A 19401-nucleotide genomic window follows, 5' to 3' on the forward strand; every position below is an offset into this window, starting at 1 on the left:
TTGTGTTTATTTCCTTCTTTAATTCAACATATAAGTGAGATTATATGGTATTTGTCTTTCTGTGTCTGACTTATTTTACTTAGTGTAATATGCTCTAGGACCATCCATGTTGCTGCAAATGGTGAGATTTAATTCCTTTCTATGACCGAATAATATTCCATTGTAGATATATACCACTTCTTTATCCAATCATGTATTAACGAGCACTTGGATAGCTTCCATATCTTGGCTATTGTAACTAGTGCTGTAATGAACATAGGGTGCATATATCTTTTTTAATTACTGTTTTGGATCTCTTTGGATAAATACCCAAAAGTGGAATTGCTGTCATAAGGTAGTTATATTTTTAATTTATTGAATATCCTCCAAACCATTTTCCATAGTGGCTGTACCAATTTGCAATCCCACCAACAGTGTATGAGAGTTCCGCTTTCTCTGCATCCTTGTCAACACTTGTTGTTTATTGATTTATTGATGATGACAATCCTGACAGGTGTGAGGTGATATTGCATTGTGGTTTTAGTTTGCATTTCTCTGATGATTAGTGATGTTGAGCACCTTTCGTATGTCTATTTTCCACGTATTTGTCCTCTTTGGAGAAATATCTATTCAGGTTCTCTGCCCATTATTTAATTGGATTGTTCATTTTCTTAGTGTTGAGTTGTATGAGTTCTTTGCAAATTTTGGGTACTAACCCCTTATGAGATATATCATTGGTGATTATTTTCTCCCATTCAGCAGGCTTTTTGTTTTGTTGATGTTTTTTGTTTGTTTGTTTGTTTGTTTTTTCGGTGAAAAAACTTTCTAGTTTGATTTGGTTCCTCTTGTTAATTTTTTTTCTTTTGTTTCCCTTGCCTGGGGAGACATATCAGGAAAAGTATCAGTAAGAGTCATGTCAGACAATTTACTGCCTATGTTTTCTTCTAGGAGTTCTATGTTTTGGAATCTTACATTTGAGTCTTTAATCCATTTTGAGTTTATTCTTGTATATGGTGCAAGATAGTGTGCCAGTTCTATTTTTTTTGCATGCATCTATCCAGTTTTCCCAGCACAACATACTGATTAGAATATCTTTAACCCACTATAGATTCTTGCCTTCATTTTCATAGATTAAATGACCATAAAAGCATGGACTCATTTCTGGGCTCTTCATTCTGTACCATTGAACTATGTCTCTGTTTTTATGCCAGTACCATGCTGTTTTGATTATTATGTCCTTATAATATAGTTTGATACGAGGTAGCATGAAACCTCCAACACTGTTCTTCTTTCTAAAGATTGTTGTGGCTATTTGGAGTTCTTTTATGGTTCCACATACATTTTAAGATTATTTGTTCTAGTTCTTTGAAAAAAGCCATTGGTATTTTGACACGAATTGCATTGAATCTATAGATTGCTTTGGGAAGTATGGACATTTTAATGATGTCAATTCTTCCTATCCACGATCACAGTATATGTTTCCATTTATTTGTATCTTCTTCAATTTCTCTCATTAATATTTTACAATTTTTCAAGTACAGGTCTTTCACCTCCTTGGTTAAATTTATTCATCAGTATTTTATTATTTTATTGATGCAATTATAAATAGGATTGTTTTCTTAATTTCTCTTTCTGACAGTTCATTATTGGTGCACAGATATGCAACTAGTTTCTGAATGTTAATTTTGTATCCTGCTACTTTCCTGAATTCATTTATCAATTTTAATAGCTTTTTGGTGGAATCTTTACGGTTCTCTATATATAATATCATGTCATTTGCAAATAATGACAGTTTCAATTCTTCCTTTCCAATTTGGATGCGTTTTATTTATTTTCCTTGTCTGATTGCTGTGTCTAGGACTCCCAATACTATGTTGAATAAAACTGGTTGAAGTGGGCATGCTTATCTTGTTACTGATCATAAGAAAAATGCTTTTAGCTTTTGTGGTGAGCTGTACATTTGTTGTATATAACCTTTATTATGTTGAGATGGATTCCCTCTAGTCACACTTTGCTGAGAGTTTTTATCATAAATGGATGCTGGATTTTGTCAAACACTGCATCTATTGATATGATCATGTGATTTTTTTTATCTTTCATATCCTTTATGTGTTATATTACATTAACTGATTTGCAGATGCTGAATCAACCTTGCACCCCAGGAATAAATCCCACCTGATCATGGTATATGATCTTTTAAAGTATTGTTATATTTTGTACGCTATTATTTAGTTGAGGATTTTCAATCTATGTTCATCAGGAATATCACACACACATGTATATATTAATATATATATATCATATATATACATATACACACACATGTATATGTATATATACATATATACATATACATGTATATAGATACATATACATGTATACATGTATATACATACATACATATACATGTATACATGTATGTATGTATATATATATATATTTGGAATATTTTTGTCTGGTTTTGAAATCAGTATAATGGTGGACTCGCAAAATGAGTTTGGAAGCTTTCCATACTCTTAAAATTTTTGAAAAACTTTGAGAAGGATCGGTGTTAATTCTTCCTTAATGTTTGAAAAAATTCACCCAGGGAAACAATCAGTCCAAGTATTTTGTTTGTTGGGAAGTTTTTTTTTTTTTTAATTAAAGTTTATTGGCGTGACAATTGTTAGTAAACTTACATAGCTTTCAGGTGTACAATTCTGTAATATATCATCTATATCTCACATTGTGTGTTTACCAACCAGAGTCAGTTCTCCTTCCATCACCATATATTTGACCCCATTTACCCTCTTCTAGAACCCACCTCCTCTCTTACCCTCATGTAACCACTAAACTATTGTCTGTGTCTATGAGTTTTCGTTTCTTCATTTGTTTGTCTTGTCTTTTGTTGTTTTCAGTTTTATATACCACATATCAGTGAAATAATATACGTACGGTCCTCTACTTTTTCTGACTCATTTTGATTAGCATTATAATCTCATGATCCATCCATGTTGTTGCAAATGGTACTATTTCATCTTTTCTTATGGATGAATATGATTTCATTGTATATATATATATACATATACCACAACCTCTTTATCATTCATCTATCAAAGCAAACTTCCGTTTCTATGTCTTGGCCACTGTAAATAAAGCTACAATGAACATTGGAGTACATATATCTTTATGAATAAATGTTTCTAGATTTTTTGGGTAGATACACAGAGGGATTGCTGAGTCATATGGTAATTCTAGTCTTTGAGGAACTCTAATTTTTGAGGAACCTCCACACTGCCTTCCATAGTGGCTGCACCAGTCTGCATTCCCACCAACAGTGTATGAGGGTTCCTTTTTCTCCATAGCCGTTCTAACACTTGTTACTATTGGTTTGTTGATGATAGCCATTCTAACAGGGGTGAGGTGATACCTCATTGTGGTTTTTATTTGCATTTCTCTGATGATTAGTGATGTTGAGCATATTTTCATATTTCTATTGGTCATTTGTATGTCCTCTTTGAAGAAAAGTCTCTTCAGGTTCTCTGCCCATTTTTTAATTGAATTGTTTGTCTTTTTGTTCTTGAATTGTATGAGTTCCTGAATATTTTGGATATCAACCCCTTATCAGAGGCGATGTTTGCAAAAATCTTCTCACATTTAATTGGTTGCTCTTTATTTTGTAGATGGTTTCTTTTGCTGTGCAGAAGATTTTTAGGTTCATATAGTCCCAGTCATTTATTTCAGCTTTTCCTTTCCTTGCCTTTGGAGTCAAATTCATAAAACACTCTTTGAATACAAGGTCCATAAGTTTAGTACCTAAGTTTTCTTCTATGCAGTTTATTGTTTCAGGTCGTTTTTTATTTTTTATTTTTTTAAAATTTTTGGCGTGATAACTGTTAGTAAAATTACATAGATTTCAGGTGTACAATTGTGTAGTACATCATCTATAAATTCCATTGTGTGTTCACCACCCAGAGTCAGTTCTCCTTCCATCACCATATATTTGATCCCACTTACCCTCATCTCCCACCCCCCACCGCCCTTAAACTCTGGTAACCGCTAAACTATTGTCTGTGTCTATGAGTTTTTCTTTCTCATTTGTTTGTCTTGTTCTTTTGTTGTTTTTGGTTTATATACAACATATCAGTGAAATCGTATGGTTCTCTGCTTTTGCTGTCTCACTATTTTGCTTAGCATTATGCTCTCAAGATCCATCCATGTTGTCACAAATGTTCCTATATCATCTTTTCTTACCGCCAAATAGTATTCCATTGTGTATATATACCACAACTTCTTTATCCATTCATCTATCGAAGGACATTTTGGTTGTTTCCATGTCTTGGCCACCGTAAACAAAGCTGCAATGAACATTGGAACACACGTGTCTTTATGGATAAATGTTTTCAGATTTTTTGGGAAGATACCCAGGAGAAGGATTGCTGGGTCATATGGTAATTCTATTCGTAATTTTTTGAAGAACCTCCACACTGCCTTCCATAATGGCTGCACCAGTCTGCATTCCCACCAACAGTGTATGAGGGTCCCTGTTTCTCCACAGCCTCTCCAACACTTGTTACTATTTGTCTTGTAGATGATAGCCATTCTGAGTGGGGTGAGGTGATATCTCATTGTGGTTTTTATTTGCATTTCTCTGATGATTAGCGATGTTGAGCATTTTTTTATGTGTCTATTTGCCATTTGTATTTCCTATTTGGAGAAATGTCTCTTCAGGTCCTCTGCCCATTTTTCAATTGGGTTGTTTGTTTTTTTGTTGTTGAGCTTCATGAGTTCCTTGTATATTTTAAATATTAGCCCCTTATCAGAGGCACTGTTTGCAAAAAATCTTCTCCCATTCACTTGGTTGCCTCTTTATTTTGTCGATGGTTTCTTTTGCTGTGCAGAAGCTTTTAAGTTTCATATAGTCCCATTTGTTTATTTTACCTTTTACTTCCATTGCCTTTGGAGACAAATTTATAAAATGCTCTTTGAACCCAAGGTCCATAAGTTTAGTACCTATGTTTTCTTCTATGCAGTTTATTGTGTCAGGTCTTATGCTTAAGTCTTTGATCCATTTTGAATTAATTTTGGTACATGGTGACAGATAACAGTCCAGTTTCATTCTTTTGCACGTGCCTATCCAGTTCTCCCAGCACATTTATTGAAGAGGCTGTCTTTCCTCCACTGTATGTTTTTAGCTTCTTTGTCAAAAATTATCTGTCCATATTTATGTGGTTTTATTTCTGGGTTTTCAATTCTATTCCATTGGTCTATGTGTCTGTTTTTCTGCCAATACCATGCTGTTTTGATTATTGTAGCCCTGTAGTACAAGCTAAATTCAGGGAGTGTGATACTTCCAGTATTGTTCTTTTTTCTTAAGATTGCTTTGGCTATTTGGGGTCTTTTTTGGTTCCAAACAAATCAGATGATTTTTTAAATATCTTTAAAAAATGCCATTGGGATTTTGATGAGGATCACATTAAATTTGTATATTGCTTTGGGTAATTTGGCCATTTTAACTATGTTGATTCTTGCAATCCATGAGCACAGAATGTCTTTCCATTTCTTTTGTCTTCTTCAATTTCCTTCAAAAATGTCTTACAGTTTTCAGCATATAGGTCCTTCACATCCTTGGTTAAGTTTATTCCTAGGTATTTTATTCTTTTTGCTGCAATTGCAAAAGGAATTGTTTTTGTATTTATTTTTCTGAGATTTCATTGTTGGTATATAGGAAAGCAATGGACTTTTGTACATTGATTTTGTAGCCAGCAACTTTACTGTATTCGTTGATTGTTTCTAATAGATTTTGGGTGGAGTCTTTAGGGTTTTCTGTATATAGCATCATGTCATCTGCAAAGAGTGACAATTTAAATTCATTTCCAATTTGGATCCCTTCTATTTCTTTGTCTTGCCTGATTGCTCTGGCAAGGACTTCCAACACTATGTTGAAAAGCAGAGGTGATAGTGGACAACCTTGTCGTGTTCCTGAACGTAGAGCAAAGGGCTTCAGTTTTTCATTATTAATTATGAGATTAGCTGAGGGCTTGTCATATATGGCCTTTATCATGTTAAGTTATTGTCCTTCTATACCTATTTTATTAAGTGTTTTAATCATAAATGGATGTCGTATTTTGTCAAATGTTTTTCCTGCATCAATTGATAGAATCATATGATTTTTTTCCTTTATTTTGTTTATGTGATGTATCACATTGATGGATTTGCGGATGTTGAACCATCCTTGTGCCCCGGAGATGAACCTGACTTGGTCGTGATGAATAATCTTTTTAATGCGTTGTTGTATTCGATTTTCTAGACTTTTGTTTTGGATTTTTGCATCTGTATTCATCAGAGATATTGGTCTGTACTTTTCTTTGTTTTTGTTTTGTTTTTACCAGGTTTTGATATCAGGGTAATGTTGGCCTCATAAAATGAGTTAGGGAGTACTGTCTCTTCTTCCATTTTTTGGAATAGTTTGAGCCTGCTTGGTATTAGATCCTCTGTGAAGGTTTGGTAGAATTCACTACTGATTCATCTGGTCCAGGACTTTTGCTTTTGGGAAGGTTTTGGATGACTGATTCAATTTCATTACTGGTGATCGGTCCGTTTAGATTTTCCAGTTCTTCATGGTTCAGCCTTGGAAGACTATATTGTCCACTTCCTCTAGGTTATTGAATTTGGTGGCATATAGTCCTTCATAGTATTCTTGGATGATCCATTATATTTCCGTATCTGTGATGACTTCCCCTTTTTCATTTCTGATTTTGTTAATTAGTGTCTTCTCTCTTTTTATCTTAGCGAGTCTAGCCAAGGGTTTGTTGATTTTGTTATTCTTTTCAAAGAACCAGGTCTTTGTCACATTAGTTTTTTCTGTTGTCTTTTTGTTTTCTATTTCATTTAGTTCTGCTCTGATTTTTGGTTATTTCCTTTCTTCTGCTGAATTTGGGTTTCACTTGTATTTCTTTTTCTAGTTCTGTAATGTGTAACATGAGGTTATTTATTTGGGATTTTTCTTATTTCTTGAGATTGGTCTGTAATGATATAACTTTCCCTCTTAAAACTGCTTTTGCTGCATCCCAAAAATTTTGGTAGTATGTATTTTCATTGTCATTTGTTTCTATGTATCTTTTGATGTCTCCTCTATATTTTCTTTGACCCAGTCGTTCATTAAAAGTATGTTGTTTAATCTCCATGTATTTGTGTTTTTTTCCTGCTTTCTTTTTGCAGTTGTTATCCAATTTCAAAGCCTTGTGATCATATGCTTGGTATGATTTCAATCTTCTTAAATTTGCTGAGGCTGCTTTTACGTCCCAATATATGGTCTATCCTTGAGAATGTTCCATGTATACCAGAAAAGAATGTATAGTGTGATGTTTTAGGATGAAGTGCTCTATGTATTTCAATTATTTCCATTTAATCTAATGTGTCAGTTAGGGCTGCTATTTTGTTATTTATTTTCTGTTTGGATGATGTATCCATAGCTGTCAATGATGTATTTAAGTCCCCTAGTATAATTGTGTTTTGGTCAATTTCTCCCTTTAGTTCTGTTAGTAGCTGCTTGGTATATTTCTGTGCTCCCTGGTTGGGGGCATAAATATTGATGACTGTTATGTATTTTTGTTGTCTAGTCCCCTTTACCATTATGTAATGTCCACCTTTGTCTCTTGTTATCTTTTTCACCCTGAAGTCTGTTTCATCTGACATCATTATTGCTGCACCTGATTTTCTTTGGGTACCATTTGCTTGGAGTGTCAATTTGCACCATTTCACTTTGAGTCTATGCTTGTCCTTGTATCTGAGATGGGTCTCTTGGAGACAGCATATGGTTGGGTTTAGTTTTTTGATCCAATCTGCTACTCTGTGCCTTTTTAATTGGTGAGTTCAGTCTATTTACATTAAGGGTGATCATTGATATATGAGGATTTCCTATCATTCTATCTTTAGTTTTCTGGTAAGTGTATGTCTCCATTGTTTCTTTGCCTTTTTGTTGTTGTCTATTATTTTTGTGTGGTAGTATTCTATGATGTTTCCCTCTGTTTCTTCTTTTATTACAGTATATATTTCAGTTCTAGACTTTTTTTGAGTTGTTACTCTTAAATTTATGTAAAAGAAATTTTGATATTTTGAGTATTCCATTTTCTTCAGCAGGCTTACTTTCTCCATTCCCATATTCCGGTTCCGGCCTTTACTCTCCCCATTTTTATGTTTGGTTGCCAAAAATTATCCCTGTTGATGGTGGTCTAATAGCTTCCTTTAGTATTTCTCGTAGTGCAGGTCGAGTATTAGAAAATTCCCTCAGCTTCTGTATGTCTGGAAAGGTCTTTATCCCTCTTTCATATCTAAAGGATATCTTTGCTGGATATATTATTCTTGGCTCATAATTTCTCTTTGTCAACAGTTTGAATATTTGGTTCCACTCCCTCCTGGCTGGTAGAGTTTCTGCTGAAAAATCTGAGGATAATCTAAGAGGCTTTCCTTTGTAGGTTACCGTCTTCTTTTCCCTGGCTGCCTTGAGGATTCTTTCTTTGTCGTTGATTTTAGACAGCTTTAATACAATGTGCCTTGGAGAAGGCCTGTTGGGATTGAGGCAATTAGGTGTTCTATGTGCTTCTTGGAATCGAGGATCCAGTTCTGTCCACAAGTTTGGGAAGTTCTCATCCACAATTTGTTTGAATATACTCTCTGTTCCCTTCTCTCTTTCTTCTCCTTCTGGAATGCCCATTATTCTTATATTGCTCTTTTTGATGGAGTCAGAAAGTTCTTGTAGAGTTCTTTCATTTCTTTTAAGTCTCAAGTCTCTTTCTTCTTTCATCTGTGTAATTTCCAGATTTCTATCTTCAATGTCACTGATTCTTTCCTCCATATGGACAACTCTACTACCTAAGCTGGTTATTTCATTCTCAATTTCTTCTGTTGAGTTCTTTATCTCCACCAATTGTATTTGGTTCTTTTTTAAAATTTCAATCTCTTTCGTAAAATGCTCCTGTTGTTCTTTGATTAGGTTTCTGAGTTCATTAAACTGCCTTTGTGTGTTTTCTTGCATCTTGTTCAGTTTTTTTCAGAACCGTAATCTTAAATTCTCTGTCATTTAAGTCACATATTTCCATATCTTTAAGTTCCTTTTCTGGAGACCTTTTGCTTTCTTTCTGAGCTGTTTTGTTGCCTTGGTTATTCATGGCAATTACTGATTTATCATTTCTCTTCCTAGACATCTACAGGAGTGACTTCTGCAACAGGTTGATAGCAAGAGGTCTTTCTTTTGTTTTCTGGTACTTGTTGGTAGAATGTTTTATTTTCTCTCCGACTGCAGCTTTGTTTTTGTCTCTCACACGTTAGTGCTATATTTTCTCTGCACTGTTGCAGTTTCTCACACAATGGGGGGATTCCCTGACAGATGGGCTTCTCCTCTGTTAATAGTTCAACTGGGTCAAAGGGTGCAGTGTCCCTGTGGGTATGTGAAGAGGTTTTGCAGTTCCAAACTCTTCCTGCACCAGATTCAGAGCCCGTATGTTTCAGCAGTTCTGTTTACTCCTACAGGAATCCACACAGATAGGTGTGGCCAGGGGCGAGGTGAGTTGTGAAAGTTGTCCCAGAGCAATGCCAGCGACCACCACCCCAGCCAGTCCTGCTTCCACAGCTCCCTCCCCTTTGCCGGAACTTGTTTTGCTGCGAATCTGTGTCTGCGCTGCACAGTTTCAGATCATCAAATATTCTGTTCTTTTGATCTGACACTGCTACCGTTTCTCTTCTAGCACTGGGCAGGTGGGGCAGGTTGAGCTCTTTGAGGGTAGAGAGGAGGCGGCTAGTCTCAGTGCCTAAAGCTTCCATCTTGCTCAGCAGTGAAGGCTTAAACCACCGTTTACAGCCTTCTTCCCTCAGTTTTTTTCTCTGAGGTCTCTGCCGTGAGTGTTGGGTTCAGTCATGTTGCCTCCTCAGCCCTGTGGGTCCTAAGCGGAGCCCTAACTGTCCAAGTTCTTCCCTCTCCCACAGCTGTGGTAGTTCCGGGATGCAGAGAGCTCGGAGCACTGAGCTAGGTCTGTGTCATGCGCCCGCACGACTTCATCTCCACACTTCTCCCTTCCCTCCTCCCCCGCTCACGCTATTCGCCCACCTTTAGGTGAATTCAGTAGTGGGCCTCTTCGTCTTGCCTGTCTGCTGTGCATGGAGTCCTTTGGGGAGTTATTCTTGTTCAATTAGTTGTAAATTCCAGGGGAAGTTTACAGAGGCTCACCTCATGCCACCATTTTAGATGGGATGTCTTGATGTTTGTTTCAGGTCTTATGACTAGGTCTTTGATACATTTTGAATTAATGTTTGTACATGGTGACAGATACCACTACAGTTTCATTGTTTCGTACATGGCTTTCCAGTTCTCCCAGCACCATTGATTGAACAGATTGTCTTTTCTCCATTGTGTGTTTTTGGCTCTTTGTCAAAAATTATTTGTTTATCTATATATGGGTTTATTGTTGAGTTCTCACTTCTATTCCATTGGTGTTTGTGTCTGTTTTTCTGCTAAAACCATACTGCTTTGATTATTATTTCCCTGTAGTACAAGCTAAAGTCAGGAAGTGTCATACCTCCAGCATTGTTCTGTTTTCTTAGGATTGCGTTGGCTATTCATGATCGTTTGTGGCTCCCAAAAAATCTTATGATATTTTGTTCTATTTCTTTAAATAATGCCATTGGGATTTTGATTGGGATTGCATTAACCCTGTGTATTGCCTTGGGTAATATGGCCATTTTAACTATGTTGATTCTTCCAATCTATGAAAAATGTTGTCTTTTCATTTCTTTGTGTCATATGGTTTCTGTCCTTTATTTTGAAAAATATTCAATTTCTTTTAAAGATGTCTTATAGTTTTCAGTATATAGGACATTCACATCCTTGATACCTAGTTTATTCCTAGGTATTTTATTCTCTTTGCTGCAATTGCAAAAAGAATTGTTTATTTATTTCAATTTCTGAAATTTCATTGTTAGAATATAGGAATGCAATGGACTTTTGTACATTAATTTTGTAGCCAGGAACTTGACTGTATTTGTTGATTTCTAACAGCTTTTGTTGGAGTCTTTAGGGTTTTATATTTATAGCATCATGTCATTTGCAAAGAGTAACATTTTAACTTCTTCATTCCCAATTTGGATGCCTTTTATTTCTTTCCTGCCTGATTGCTCTGGCAAGGACTTCCAACACTATGTTGAAAAGCAGAGATGATAGGGGACAGTCCTGTCGTGTTCCTGAATGTAGAGCAAGGTCTCTGGTCTTTCACCATTAATTATGATATTAGTTAAGAGATTGTCATATATGTGCTTTATTATATTAAGGTATTTTTTTTCTATACCTATTTTATTAAGTGTTTTAATCATAAAAGATGTTGGATAATGTCAAATGCTTTTTCTACATCTATTGATATAATCATATGATTTTTTCCCTTTATTTTATATATGTGGTATGTCATATTGATTTATTTGCATAATTTGAACCATTCTTGAGCCCCTGGGATGAACCCCACTTGGTGGTGATTTTTAATCTTTTTAATGCATTGTTTTATTCAATTTGCTAGAATTTTGTTTAGGATTCGTGCATGTGTATTCGTCAGAGATATTGGTCTCTAACTCTCTTTATTTGTGTTGTCCTTGCTAGGTTTTGGTATCAGGGTAATATTGGCCGCGTAAAATGAGTTAGGGAATGTTGTCTCTTTTTCAATTTTGTGGAAAATTTTGAGTAGGACAGGTATTAGATACTCTTTGAATGTTTGAATGATTTCACTACTGAAGCCATCAGGTCCCGGTCTTTTGTTTTCTGGAAGGTTTTGGATCACTGATTCCATTTCCTTTCTGATGGTTGGTCTATTTAGATTTTCTAATTCCTCGTGATTCAGCCTAGGAAGGCTATGTGTTTCTAAGAACTTGTCCATTTCTACTAGGTTATTGAATTTGGTGGCATATAGTCCTTCACAGTATTCTTGGATGATCCTTTGTATTTCTGTGGCATCTGTGATACGTCTTCTCTTTCATTTCTGATTTTGTTTATTGGTGTCTTTTCTCTTTCTATGTTAGTGAGTGTAGGCAAGGGTTTGACAATTTTATTAATGTTTTCAAAGAACCGCCTCTTTATCACATTAATTTTTTCTATTGCCTTTTTGTTCTTTATTTCATTTAGTTCTGTTCTGATTTTTATCATTTCCTTCCTTCTGCTGACTTTGGATTTTATTTGTTCTTCTTTTTCTAATTTCACATGGTGTAACATGAGGTTATTTATCTAGGGTTTCTTGAGATAGGCCTGTAGTGATATAAATTACCCTCTTAAACCTGCTTTCGCTGCATTTCAAAAATTTTGGTAGGATTTATTTTCATTGTCATTTGTTTCTTATTATCTTTTTATTTTAAATAATTGTTTTATTTTTCAATTACAGTTGATATACAATAGTATATTAGTTTCAGGTGTATCACAGTGATTAGACATTTGTATAACTTATGAAAAGATCACCTCAATAAATCTAGTACCCATCTGATACCATATATAGTTGTTACAATATTACTGACTATATTCCTTATGCTATACCCTTCATTCCCATGACTATTTTGTAACTGACAATTTGCACTTCTTAATCCCTTCACCTTTTTCACCCTGCCCCTAGACCCTCTCCCATTTTTACATTAACAAATCTAGTATCCCTCTGACACCATACATATTTATTACAATATTATTGATTATATTATTTATGCTATACGCAACATCCCCATAACTACTTTATATATATATGTATATATATATGTGTGTGTATATATGTATATATATACGTATATATATACACATATGTATATATATGTATATGTGTATATATATATACACATATGTATATATATGTATATATGTGTGTATATATATATATGTATACATATATATACATATATATATATATATATATATATAATTATAGTTGGCATTCATTATTGTTCAGCTTCAGGTGTACATTGCAGTGATCAGGCATCTACATCTTCCCTGAGGTGGTCTCTCAAATGGGACACGAGTCCATCGGATACCGTACAAAATCTTTACAAAATTATCGATTACGTTCCCCAAATTAATTTTCAAAACCCCGTGGGCATCTTGTGGTTACCGACTGTTTTCTAATCCCCTCACCTTACCCCTTATCTCCACCCCCTTGCCCATTTAACAACCCTCAGTTTTTCCTCTTTGTCTCCAAAACTGTTTCTGATTAGTTCATTCACTTATTCTATTCTTTAGATTCCGCATATAAGTGAGATCATATGGTACTTGTCTTTCTCTGTCTGACTTATTTCACTTAACATAATGTTCTCTAGGTCCATCCATGTTGTTGCAAATGGTGAGATATCTATCTTCTTTATGACTGCATAATACTCCACTGTATAAATGTACCACAGTTTCTTAATTTAGTCATCTACTCATGGGCATTTCGGTTATTTCCATGTCTTGGCTATTGTGTATATTGCTGCAATAAACATAGGAGTGCAGAAAAATTTTTGAATTGCAGTTTTGGGTTTCTCCGGATAGATACCTAGGAGTGGAATTACTGGATCATAGGGTAGTTCCATTTTCAGATTTTTGAGATACCTACATACTGTTTTCCATAGTGGCTGCACCAATCTGCAATCCCACCAACAGTGCACAAGCGTTCTCTTTTCCAACATCTGCGCCAGCACTTGTTGTTTGTTGATTTATTGATGATAGCCATTTTGACTGGGGTGAGGTGACATCTCATTGTGGTTTTTATTTGCATTTCTCTGATGGTTAGTGAGGTTGAGCATTTCTTCATATGTCTGTTTGCCATCTGTATGTCCTTTTTAGAAAAATGTCTCTCCAAGTCCTCTTCCCATTTTTCAGTTGGGTTGTTTTTTTGGAGTTGAGGTGAGTGAGTTTTTTATAGATTTGTGATATTAACCCCTTATCAGATATATCATTGGCAAATATCTTTTCCCATTCAGTAGGATCCCTTTTTGTTTCATTGATGGTTTCCTTTGCTGTGAAAAAAAAAAAAAACATTTTAGTTTGATGTAATCCCACATGTTTATTTTTTCTCTTACTTACCTGGCACGAGGGGATATATCAGTAAAAATCCTACTCCGGGTAATGTCTGTGAAAATTCTTCCTATATTTTCTTCTAGGAATTTTATGGTTTCAGATCTACATTTAAGTCTTTAAGCAATTTTGAATTTATTTTTGTATATGGTTTAAGGAGGTGGTCCAGCTTCATTTTTTTGCATGTGTCTGTCCAGGTTTCGCACCACCATTTAATGAACAGACTGTCTTTACCCCATCGTACATTCTTGCTTCCATTGTCGTAGATTAGATGGCCATATAGGCATGAATTTATTTCTGGACTCTCTATTCTGTTCCATTGATCTATGGGTCTGTTTTTATGGTAGTACCATGCTATTTTGATTACTGTAGACTTGTAGTATAATTTGAAGTCAGGTATTGTTATACCTCCACTTTGTTCTCATTTCTCAAGATTGCTGAGGCTATCCGGGGTCTTTTATAGTCCCATATAAATTTTAGGATTATAAGTTCTATTTCTGTGAAAAACTTCGTAAGTAGTTTGATAGGAATTGCGTTAAATATGTATATTGCCTTAGGCTGTATGGACATTTTAACTATATTAATTTAAGTCTCCCTATCCATGAACATGATATGTGTTTTCATCTATTTATATCTTCTTTCATTTCTTTCTTCAGTGTCTCATAATTTTCTTAGTACAGATCTTTTACTTCTTTGGTTAAATTTATTCCAAGGTATTTTATAGTCTTTGGAACAATTGTAAATGGGATTGTTTTTTTAATTCCTCCTTCTGATATTTTATCATTGGTATATACAAATACAACTGATTTCTGAATATTAATTTTGTATCCTGCTACTTTACTAAATTCATCTATCAGTTCTAATAGTTTCTTGGTGGAGTCTTTAGGGTTCTCTCTATATAGTATCATATCATCTGCATATAATGATAATTTTACTTCCTCTTTACCAATTTGGATGCCTTTATTTCGTTTTCTTGTCTGATTGCTGTGGCAAGAACTTCCAGCACTATGTTGAATAGGTTGAATAGAAGTGGAGATACTGGGCAACATTTCCTTGTTCCTGATCTTAGGGGGAATGGTTTTAGCTTTTCCCCATTGAGTATGATGTTAGCTGTGGGTTTGTCATATATGGCCTTTATTATGTTGAGATATGATCCCTCTATTCCCACTTTCTTTAGGGTTTTTAAATAGCTGCTGGATTTTATCAATTGGTTTTTCTGCATCTATTGATATGATCATGTGATTTTTATTTTTCATTTTGTTAATGTGGTGTATCACATTAATTGATTTGCAGATGTTGAACCACCCTTGCATACCAGGGATGAATCCCACTTGATCATGGTGTATGATCTTTTTAATGTATTGCTGAATTCTGTTCACTAATATTTTGTTGAGGATTTTTGCATCTATGTTCATTAGAGATATCGACCTGTAGTTTCTTTTTTTTGTGGTGTCTTTGTCTGATTTTGAAATCAGGGTAATAGTGTCTTCGTAAAAAGTGTTTGGGAGTCTTCCTTCCTTCTGGATTTTTTGGAAGAGCTTGAGGAGAATAGGTGATAATTCTTTTTTGGACGTTTTGAAAAATTCACCTGTAAAGCCATCTGGTCCAGGGCTTTTGTTTGTTGGGAGATTGTTGATTACTGATTCAATTTCCCTGGTGGTAATCAGACTGTTCAGGTTTTCTGTCTCTTCTTGAGTTAGCCTTGGAAGGTTGTACGCCTCTAGAAATTTGTCCATTTCTTCCAGAATGTCAAATTTGTTGGCATGTAGTTTCTCATAGTAATTTCATATATTTTTTTTGTATTTCTGTGCTGTCTGTTGTCATTTCTCCTCTTTCATTTCTGATTTTATTAATTTCGGTCCTCTCTCTCTCTCTTTTAATGAGTCTGGCTAAAGGTTTGTCAATTTTGTTTATCTTCTCTAAGAACCAACTCTCGGGTTCATTGATCTTTTGTATTGTTTTTCTGGTTTCTATTTTATTTATTTCTTCTCTGATCTTTATTATCTCCTTTCTTGTGCTCCCTTTGGGCTTATTTTGCTGTTCTTTTTCCAGATCCCTTAAGTGTGAAGATAAACTGTTGATTAGTGATGTTTCTTGTTTCTTTAGGTAGGCCTGCAATGCTAGGAATTTCCCTCTGAGGACTGCTTTTGCAGCATCCCATAGATTTTGGGTCATCATGTTTTCATTTTCATTTGTCTCAAGATATCTTTTGATTTCTTCCTTGATCTTCTGCTTTTCCCATTCATTATTTAGTAATAAGTTATTCAGCCTCCATGAAATGGTGTGTCTTCCAGTATTTTTCCTGTAGTTCATTTCTAATTTCATAGCACTGTGATCAGAGAAGACAACTGGTATGATTTCAATTTTCTTAAATTTATCAAGACTTGTTTTGTGGCCTAACATATGGTCTATCTTAGAAATTGTTCCATGTGCGCTTGAGAAAAATGTGTATTTTCAGCATTGGGGTGAAATGCTCTGAAAATATTGATTAAATCCAAGAGGTCAAATGTGTCATTTAAGGCTGTTGTTTCCATATTGATTTTCTGTCTGGAAGACCTGTCCCTTGTTGTCAGAGGTGTGTCGAAGGACCCTATTATGAGAGTGTTACTGTTGATCTCTGTCTTTGTCAGTCAGTACCTGTTTTATATATTTAGGTGCTCTTATGTTGGGTGCATAGATGTTTACTAGGGTTAGGTCCTCTTGTTGTATCGATCCCTTTATTATTATATAATGCCCATCTTTATCTTTCAATATGTTCTTCATTTTAAAGTCTATTTTTTCAGATAAAAGTATTAAAACTCCAGCTTTTTTCTCATTTCCATTTGCATGAAATATTTTACTCCATCCCTTCACTTTCAGCCTGTGTGTGCCCTTTGATCTGAAGTGAGTCTCTTGTATACAGCATATACGGTATTGCTTTTTTATCCACTCAGCCACCCTATGTCTCTTGGTTGGAGCATTTAATTCATTTACTTTTAAAGTGATTATTGATAGGTACATAGTTATTGGCATTTTAAAATTTGTGGTTAGATTGTTTCCATCTTTCTTTTATTTACAGAAGTTCTTTTAGTATTTCTTGCAATGCTGGCTTGGTGGTAATAAATTCCTTTAGGTTATTCTTTTCTGGAAAGCTCTTTATATCTCCATCAACTTTAAATGATAGCCTTGCTGGATAAAGCAATCTAGGTTGTAGGCCTTTGTTTTCCATCACTTTGAGTATCTCCTGCCACTCCCTCCTGGCCTTCAGTGTTTCTGTAGAAAAGTCATTTGACAGTCTTATGGGAGTTCCCTTGTATGTAACCCTCTGTCTTTCTCTTGCTTCTTTTTGGATTCTCTCTTTGTCTTTAAGCTTTGCCATTTTAACTATAATGTGTCTTGGTGTGGACCTGTTTGGGGTTATCCTGGTTGGAACTCTCTGCACTTCCTGGGCTTGTAAGTTTGTTTCCTTCATCAGGTTAGGGAAGTTTTAGGATATTACTTCAAATATGTTTGCAATCCCTTGCTTCCTCTCTTCACCTTCTGGTATTCCAATGATGCGCATGTTTTTGCATTTGATGTTATCCCAGAGGTCTCTTAAACTATCTTCATTATTTTTTATTCTTTTTTCTTTTTGTCGTTCAGTTTGGGTGATCTCTGCTGACTTGTCTTCTAAGTCGCTGATTCGATCCTCTGCTTCATCTAACCTGCTGGTCATTCCTTCAAGTGAGTTCTTAATTTCGGTAATTGTGTTCTTTATTTCTAACTGGTTGTTCGTTATGATTTCTACATCCTTCTTTATGTCTTCTCTAAGCTCCTTAAATGTTCTTATCACCAGTGTTCTGATCTCTGTCTCTGATAGGTTGGTTACCTCTGCTTCATTTGGTTCAAGTTGTGGAGGTTTCTTCTGTTCTTTTATTTGGGACATGTTTCTTTGTTTCCCCATTCTGGCTGACTCTCTGTGTTTACTTTGATGTATTAGGTAGATCCCCTAGAGTTCTTAGTTCTTGCTTGATTATCTTATGTAGTATGTGTCCTTTATATTTGATTTGCGCTACTTCGTTCTATTCCTCTGTGTGTGCTCCAAAAGTGACTCTTGTGTTGTGTGTATTGTCTTGTTAAAGAAGATCTTTAATTGCTTTTTGCTTGTGAGTAGGTGGGGTTAACTCCTAGGCTGACTAGTTGTGAGACTTGGGTCTGCCCACCACAAGCTGTTCTGCTGCGGGAGGATTCACAATTTAAATGTGGTTTGGCCTCTATGGGCTCTTATGCCTGCAGAGAATTCCCTTTGGGTGTGTGACTTGTAGGTCAAACCTGGTATTACTCTGGTTTGGTCTGCAGTTGACCTCTGGATATGTTGAATCTTGTGCCTCTTAAGCTGGGCCCTGGTAGGGCAATTTCAGAACAAAGCAAATCCCCAAGCACAAGAACAACAACAACAACAAAGAAAAAAATCAAATACATTCACATGTAAAAACACCCAATAATCCGTACTCAACACAGGCAAAGATATCAAAGATATAAAGACCAAACTAAACAAAACAAAGCAAAACAAGCAGTGCCAGTCTTGGCTTAAGCCCACCAAGTAATCTCCAGGTTGTCCTCTGCTGTACCAAAGAGTCCCCTGCCTATTATGCAGGCAGAGCCAGTCACCTGGTGCCCAGAGTGACTTTGGGACTGTAGATTTAAATGTGTGGGCCTAGGGTATCTGGATGATAGTTTTTACAATGTCAGTGCAGTTTCTGCCCTTGCCTGCACATATCCACACTGAGAGTAGCAACACCAGGCCTGTGTCCAGTACTTCTGAGTCTTACGGCACTTCTTCTGTGTGTGTGGGGGGCGGGTGGGAGATTTCTAAGCTGCTGAAAGACGGGAGCTGTGTCTGCCGCTTACTGCTGATCTCTGGGAGTGTCTCCACAGTTGCACTTGCCGCGCCCTAGGCAGGCCAGAAAGGGTGGGAGCTGGGGATGGTTGGGTCTTCTTTCTCCCAGCCCAGCCGCATCACACTCTTCCCGCAGGCCAGCAAAGGTGATGGCTGGGGGTGGAGGAGTCTCTTCTCTCCTAGCCTAGCCAAAATCACACTCTTCCCAGTCTTTCCCTGGGTCAGAGCTGCCTGTCAGTTTTCCCAGAACCTGAGCACTACGGCCCCTGTGTAATCTGACAGTAATCCTCAGTTCAGGGGCCAGTTTAAGTCTCTGGAAGGGCCGGGATAGTTTTGGAAGAGTGGGGGGAGGGGCCCAGGTATGGAGTCTGTGTTCTTTGTCCTCCCAAGGGCCCATAAAGCTGCCCACCCCTCCAGGAGAGAACAGCTGTGGGACGTTGGGAAAGAGCCCAACTCCTGGCTTTTGTATTCTCTGTTCCACCCTGGGGACCCCTGCGTCTTTAGAGCCGCAGTGCCTTCCGCA

Source organism: Rhinolophus hipposideros (assembly GCF_964194185.1).
Source record: "Rhinolophus hipposideros genome assembly, chromosome: X".
NCBI lineage: Eukaryota > Metazoa > Chordata > Mammalia > Chiroptera > Rhinolophidae > Rhinolophus > Rhinolophus hipposideros.